The sequence below is a fragment of the Coffea eugenioides genome, chromosome 1 (genome assembly GCF_003713205.1).
Source record: "Coffea eugenioides isolate CCC68of chromosome 1, Ceug_1.0, whole genome shotgun sequence".
Classification (NCBI taxonomy): Eukaryota; Viridiplantae; Streptophyta; class Magnoliopsida; order Gentianales; family Rubiaceae; genus Coffea; species Coffea eugenioides.
The window spans coordinates 20,119,823-20,128,415 of NC_040035.1; positions in this window are offsets into that span (position 1 = coordinate 20,119,823).

Below are 8,593 nucleotides of genomic sequence, written 5' to 3' on the forward strand. Positions count from 1 at the left end.
CTCGAGTCGGTACGCTACTTTCCCAACTCGTTGAAGAATCGTATAAGGTCCTACGAACCGTGGTTGAAGTTTCTTTCCTCTACCCACAATGACACTTCATAGTGGCGTGATCTTAAGAAAAACACGGTCTCCAACTTCGAACTTCAAATCTTTCCTTCGGTTGTCCGCGTAGCTCTTTTGTCAGATTTGAGCTGTTTGGAGTCTTTGACGGATCAACTTAACCTTTTCTTATGCATCCTCCATCCAGGGAATGGTTGTTGGATCTAGAACCTTCTTTTCCCCTACTTCATCCCAATAAATGGGCAAACGACACTTCCGTCCGTAGAGGGCTTCATACGGTGCCATTTGAATGGACGAATGGTAACTGTTATTATAGGCGAACTCTACTAAAGTCATATGTTGGCCCCAATTACCCCCAAAGTCCAGAATACAAGTTCGTAGCATATCCTCGAGGGTTTGAATTGTTCGCTCCGACTGTCCATCCGTCTGGGGGTGATAAGTGGTACTAAGGTTGCGTTTGGTCCCCAAGTTCTCCTGAAACTTTTGCCAAAACCTCGATACAAAACGAGGATCTTGGTCTGAAACTAAACTCACTGGGACCCCATGTAACCTCACAATTTCATCCATGTACAATCGAGCCAACTTATCCATGGAATACTTCATATTCACAGGTAAGAAATGGGCCGATTTGGTTAACTGATCAACGATCACCCAAACGGCATCATGTCCTTTTTGAGTCTTTGGTAATCCAGAGACAAAATCCATCGTGATATTTTCCCACTTCCATTCTAGTATCTCAAGAGGTTGTAACAGTCCAGAGGGTTTTTGGTGTTCAGCCTTGACTTGCTGGCAAACCAGACTGGTTTGTATATATTGAGCAATCTCCCTCTTCATCTTATCCCACCAGTACAACCGTCGCAAGTCTTGATACATCTATTACTACCAGGATGGATCGTGTATTTCGATCGATGGGCTTCCTCCAAAATCTCTCTTTTCAAATTCTCATCCCCAGGCACCACTATTCGATTATTAAATCTCAAAACTCCCTCAGAACTCATGTTAAAATCGAGAATCTCCCATTTCTCCACCTTTTTCACCCACTTCTGAACCATCGGATCCTCAGTTTGGGCTTTTTTGATTCGACCCAATAGTGTGGATGTCACACGGATATTTCCAAAAGTTATCTTCTTACGTTCCAACCTAGGATTCCACTCACCAACGACTCCTAACATTTCCCACTCCTTGATCATTAACCCAGATATTTGAGCCTTCTGACTTAGGGCATTAGCTACTACGTTAGCCTTACCCGGATGGTAGTTGATTGTGTAGTCATAATCTTCTAAGAGTTCCATCCACCAGCGTTGTCTCATATTCAACTCCTTTTGGGAAAAGAGGTACTTAAGGCTCTTATGGTCTGAATAAAACTCAAAGGTAGCCCCGTATAGATAGTGTCTCCACTTTTTCAGAGCAAAGACCACTGCAGCTAGCTCCAAGTCATGGGTGGGATAGTTTTGTTTATGGGTTTTCAATTTCCTAGAGGCAAAAGCAATCACGTTCTTGTTTTGGATCAATACGCACCCCAAGCCTAACCTCGAAGCATCAGTATAAATAGTGAAACTGTCCTTCCCATTATGCAAGGTCAGAATAGGGGTCATGGTTAACCTTCGCTTCAACTCTTGAAAACTGGCTTCACACCTAGTATCCCACACAAAACGACCATTTTTCTTCGTCAGGTCGGTTAAAGGGCCGGCTAGTTTGGAAAAGTCCTTAATAAAGCGTCTATAGTACCCAGCCAACCGTAAAAAGCTACGAATCTCAGTGGGACTTTCAGGTCTCTTCCACTCAGTCACTGCCTCTACCTTCGCGGGGTCTACCGTGATACCTCCTTTGGAAATCACATGCCCCAAGAAAGAGATTTTCTCCAGCCAAAATTCATACTTACTAAATTTAGCATACAGCTGGTGATCTCTTAGGGTTTGTAAAACTAACTTCAAATGCTACTCATGTTCCTCACGGGTTTTTGAATAGACCAAAATGTCATCAATAAACACTACAACAAATCGGTCCAGGTAGGATTTAAAAACCCGATGCATCAAATCCATAAAGACGGCAGGGGCATTGGTCAACCCAAAGGGCATGACCGCAAACTCAAAATGCCCGTATCTAGAATTGAAGGCAGTCTTTGGTACATCTTCCTTTTTGATTAACAACTGATAATACCCCTGTTGGAGATCTAACTTTGAAAAGATTACTGCACCTTGCAACTGGTCAAACAATTCATCGATATAGGGTAGTGGGTATTTATTCTTAACGGTCATATTGTTTAATCCCCAATAGTCGATACACAATCTCAAAGTTCCATCTTTTTTCTTAACAAATAGCACAGGTGCCTCCCAAGGAGATCCACTCTCACGAATAAACCCACGCTCCAACAGGTCTTGCAACTGCAACTTCAACTCCTTGAGTTCTGTGACGCCCCGAAAAGTATAAGTGTGAGAACCCGGAAATTTTCTAATTTTCTAGGGTTTATTTTATTTAATCGCCCGTCTTTTCTACATTTTCTTTATTAGAAAAATTCCCCAGATAAAGGTTATGAGCAAAAATAGTTTTAAAATGATTTTCTAGTATCGGTTAGTTTTTGAGAAAATAAGGATATATATCGGACGTGGGACCCACTAGTGCGAAAAGTTCGAAAAAATTCGACCAATTAGGTTAAGTTCCGGATACTGGGTGAAATTTATCGGGTGTTAAGAGATAAGTAGAGGATGAGATGTGATTGATGTGAGAGGAAACAAAAGGATAGAAATGCATTTAATGGAGTGACAAGTGTCACACTTCCATTGGTTGAAGCCTAAGACAACTATTCACCTTTTTGACCTTTCTTTACCATTTGATTAAATATCTCAAAATTGACCAAATATTCACTCTTTCTTTCTCCATGTTGGCCGGCCATCTTGAGCTTAAGAGGGAAGAAAACTCTTCAAACTTTTAGCTACCATCTAGTGCAAATCATCCAAACCAATTGCTGAAATTTGTTTCTACTCCATAAAATCCCTCCATTTGGTGCTAGTAAGTGATTTTGTGGAAGTGTTCAAGGAAGCTAAGGTGTCCTACAACTCTCCCTCTCTTGTTTACTAGGTGAGTGGTGATTGAACTTCCTCCTACACTTAATGAAGCTTAAGTTGTGCTTAGGGGTAGCTAAAGTGCTGAAATTTGTGGTTTATTTCTTGGTTTGAGATGAATTGGTGAAGTTTTTAATTTATTGATGATTTTGCTGGTTTAATTTGATCATGATGTTGTGGTTATCTATGATGGTTGGTAATGAAGGGTAATGACTATAGTAGGTGTACATGATTGGTAATTGTAACCAATTTTGGGTTTGGAAGGAATTTGAGAAAGTTAGGGTTTCATAACCCCCATTCTGTCCGGTTTTGTATCTCATGGTTAGGGGCCGAATTGGCCTTAGCTCAAAACATGAACGTTGTAGGTATTGATGTTTTAAGGGTGCATGTAAAATTTCAGGTCAATTGGAGTAGTGTAGAATGAGATAAGACGAAATTACTATTGCTATTCTGGGTTCATCAGGATGTTAGAACTGTGTCTGAAATGGGTTGTTTTGACTGGAATTGTTTTGGATTTGGGTGTTGAGGTCTTCTGATGAAATGTAGCTTGATGTCCTAGCTACCATATGCCTTTGGAATTTCTGTATTTGGACCTGTTTAGACTGAGTTGTACTGATTACAGCATAGTGTAATTTGTAAACCTGCAATTACGGTTCTGGTTTGTTATTTGGCATATTTGACTTAGTTGTGCTGGGATTTGGACTGAGTGACCTTCTACATTGTTGTAGCCCTGGTTCTTAGCTTCGAAATGGTGGGTCTTGCACCTTCATCCGACCATCGTAACGCCTTTGGTACCATTACCGTAAAATGACGTCCAAAACTATTTTTCTGGTTTTGAGCTTAACTTTCATTTCCGAACTTTTCCCTAGCTTGACTTGTACTAGTACTACTTGGAGCTTGCTAAATGGCTATTGGATGAACTTGTTGTTGTGTGTGTACCTTTGGGACTGGCTGAGGATATAATGAAGCCATGATGGCTGGAAAAGTAAGCAAATTCAGGGGAAGTGCTGTCCAAACTTTGAAGGAACTTGTTTGCATTGAGTTTGTGATTTAAGACTTGGATTTGAGCAAGGCAATGATATTTAATGGATGATTTCTGAGCCATGGAGGTGAGTGACCTCAAACTATTTCTAAAGTTATTTATGAATCATTTCCTGCATTATTTACTTTTGAATTGTTTCCAAAGTTACTTTCGAACCGTTTTCTTACATTATTTACCTTTAAACTGTTTCCAAAGTTACTTTTGAACTGTTTTCTTGCATATCATGCGTGCTTGCATATGAGTGTTCCTTGTTGGCTGTATTCCTTGATTTATTGGCTTGTTATTATTGATTGATAATGTGTTAAGTGCTTTCAATGATTGTTAAAACGAGTTTTCTAGGCGAGTGTGTATTTTATCGCACTCGACCTAAATAAATATGAAATTTTCAATGATTAATGATTAAATGCTAGTTGCGCATGAATGTAAGCCGTTTGGCTGAACTGGCCACTGCCCTTCGTTACCGATCGACTCGAGCCAGAAGCGGACTCGGTCGGGCGATATGGTGACCCTGGGTGAATTTGGTATACTCGAGTATTACCTTGTAGTCCGGCTACGTCCGGATGGGTGGAGTCCGGCTACGTCCGGATGGGTGGAGACCGGCCAATGTCCGGAAAAAAAAAAAGATGAACGAATAAAAAGATGAACGAGGGATTATTTATAAAAAATGAACGTATCCTTTTCATGAATGTTACTATCGCTTTCCATTGTACATGTTTCTTGAATTATTGATACTCCATATTTAATGTTTTGTAAATGCTGTAATCATTTCTGGACTTATCATGTGATTTATGACATCACTGAAAAGAAATATTGTTAAACCGATTGGATTACTGATTTTCTGGTTACTCGCTGAGCTTCTAGCTCACCCAAAAAATATTTTATTCCCCTCCACAGGGCTCAAGGCGAAGGCAGGACTTGTTGTGCTTGTTCACGTGAATGGATGGCCTTTATGTTGTACAATTTGGATTTGGAATCATTTTATGTATAGTTGGGAATTGTTTCCGCTGCAATTGTGACATGTAATTATTGGAGACTTGGATGTATATTTGTGGACCATGTGCTGTATCTTTGAGGTTTATTCTTGTAATTCATTTGAGGACTTTAGTGAACGACTGAGTCCCGGCGAGAGCCGGGCAGGCGACCCGCCGAACCCTCTGGTTCGCCTTAGGAGGAGGTGGGGTCGTTACAAGTTCAGCAGGTGCTATTTGATAGGGGGTCTTAGAGATAGGTGACGTCCCCGGTAATAGGTCAATCTTAAACTCTATCTCTCTCTCCGGAGGTAAAGTTACTAATTCATCAGGAAATAAATCCGGATATTCACTCACTACCGATACATCTTCGACCTTCAACTTATCAGTGGGAATGTTTATAAGAAAAGCTAGGAACCCTTGTGCCCCTTTATTCAGTAGTTTCCTAGCCCGAATACCCGAAATTAATGCAGATGAGGCTAAACTACCCCTTACATCTAGCCTTAAAGTCGCCTCCCCCGGTATACGAAATTCCACTACTTTCCTCTTACAGTCAAGTTGTACATCATATTTAGCTAACCAGTCCATACCCAATATAACGTCGTACCCCTTAATAGCTAAACTTATAAGATTCCCCAAAAGCCTCCTCTCTCCTACCCAAATTTCACAATTAGCATACATCATACCAGTAATCAAACATTGATCCCCCGTAGGAGTACTAACTTCTAAATCATAAGGCAAGCTAACAGGTTTTATATCAATTCCGTACATAAAATCGGGATTAACAAAGGAATGGGTAGCATTGGGGTCTATCAAAATCCTGGCTAGACGATGGAAAATAGGGATTGTACCTTCTATGACCCCAGATGAATCAGGGACTTGATGTTGCTCAAGAGAGTATACCCGAGCTGAGACCTTCGGCTTTGTCCCTTCCACCTTGGACTGTCCCGAGTTGGCCTTCGACGATTGGGTGGTTACTCTCGCCTCCTGAGGTAACACCGAGCAGTTGGCTATTTGATGCTCCGCACTCCCAGAACGTAAGCATTTTCTTTCTTTCCTCCAACAGTTTCCCATAAAATCCACAAGGTCCACGAGAAACCGAGGCCGAACTTCCCTGTGAGGCACTTCTCTGTTGGCCCCGTCCACTTTGACCACTCTTTGGCGGAGTTCCTCATGCCATTCCCGGTAGCCTTCCTCCTCCGGCTCCCCTTCCAAACTTGGGAGGGGCACTTTTATCCCCTAGAGTCGAACTACTCGCAGAGAATCCCCATTTTTTCACCTGGAAGTTCCTAACTTGAAGCCTTGCATTTTCAACTCACAAAGCTTTCTCCACGGCTTCACTAAAGGTATTGATCCGGGTTACCGCCAGACCTTTTTGAATTTCCATGTTTAGCCCCTGAGTAAAACGTCGAACTCTCATTTGCTCTATCAGAATGAGTTTAGGGGCGAACTTGGATAATCGAGTAAATTGGCTCTCGTACTCAGCCACCGTTTGCATCCCCTGACGGAGCCTAATGAACTCGTCCTCCTTCTGTTCCTGGACTAAAGGGCGAAAGTATTTTCCGTTGAAGTCCCTCATGAAATTCACCCATGTTCTTGGTGTTTGCTCCCGGTCCCATTTCATTCGTATCACGTTCCACCAAGAACGGGCGGCCCCTTCCAACTGGAAGATAGCGAAAGTAACCTGTCTTTCCTCTGAATAGTGTAGGGCGGCAAAAATGTCTATCATTTTCTCTAACCACCTTTCGGCCACGTCCGGATTTGGCCCTCCCAGAAATTTTGGTGAAGAGAACTTTTGAAATCTCTCGAGGGCCCGATCTTCACCCTCTACTGGGCTGCCAGGGTTCCCAGGTTGCTGGATAGGATGTTGGCCCTGGTGTTGCACTACATGGGCTAACAAGTCAGTCATTTGCTGCATAGCAGCAGCTATTTGAACATTAGGATTAACCCTAGGTTTAGGGTTTGGTTCAGACGTGGTTTCCCTAGTACCCCCTTCAGTTGTGGGTTGACTAGTACTGCGCCCACGGCCTCATCCACTACGAGTGCCCTCCGTTGATCTAAGTCAATCAAAGATTGAGGCACAAATATAATATTAAAGGGGCATATAAACAGAGTCATATAAGGATAAATAAAGAACCAAAAGTAAACACCACATAAGGCATATATACACATAAAGCATTTATACATAGAACACATAACTGTTTCAAACAGTCATACAAGAGCGGTCAAGTAAGTATATACAAAAGTAATCCCATGAAACTAAAAGAGGGTCTTCCAAAATATAATGTACAACCTAGGTCCCAAAAGTGCAATACAACTAACCAAAAGCTTTTCCTAGTATCCCTCACACGGGATCAAAACATGGCCCAAAGAACTCTAACCTAGTTCTCAACTGAGCCAACCGACTCCTCTCCAGAGCTAGAGCTAGGGGCGCCTCCCTTGCCCGGAGTTCCGTCACCTGGAACTCCCCCTGGCACATTGGCGCCAATCACTCCCTAGATTAGCGCCTCACACTCGTTAATAATACCACCGGACCGGTCTCTAACCTCCCGGACCATCCTAGTGAGACGGCCATTGGCTACATGTAACTGCTCTCTAAGAGCATTCGTCCGCTCCTTTTCCATGGCTACGTCCCCCTGGAGCTCCCGAATCCGATCCACCTGCATCCTCATGATGCCCCTCACACGCTGCAGCTCAGTGTGATCTCTGGCAGTGGCACGCCTGAGCCTCCTCCTCTCATCTAACACGGCCACGACCACATGGTCAGCGTAGGAGTAATGCTGGCAACGACCACAGCGCCTAGTCCAACTGGCCGTGCTCCAACGCCGAATCGGTCCTCCGGGCCTCTCCTCGTAATCGACGACGCGAAAACAGCTCCGAGGCGGCCCACCTCCGCTCCCACTAGCTCCGTCCATGACTTATAAGGATATCCATAGGTTACAACTTAGACAGAGTAATCATACTTAAACACACCCTAACACAATCCCCAAAAGTTCTAAGAATCAGGTTTCAGGTTCGCCCAGGTTATTTCTAACCTGGGCTCTGATACCACCTGTGACAGCCCACCTTCCCCTGAGGCGTACCAAAGGGGTTACCGAACTGCCTGTCCAACTCTCGCCAGGACTACTAAGACAGTAATACACAAACTAAGACGTTCGGGAAGATATATAGATATTAGTGCTCCTAGACGAGTCAATAATCACAAAATGGAAAATACAAATCGAAACTGAAAGTGAATATTGACCGCCACATCACAATCCAGTCGGAACCCAATCGAATACAGATAACGTTATATAACTCTAGAGAATGACCAATCCAAACCAAATATAAAGCATGAACAAGATTAAACAGCTTTATATACATACGTTTGTCATTTACAAATCAAAAGGGAAATATTTGGATCAAGTTACATGTAGGGTTTTCCAACTCCCAAGGAGCTATACAAAAATATTTATGCTAGC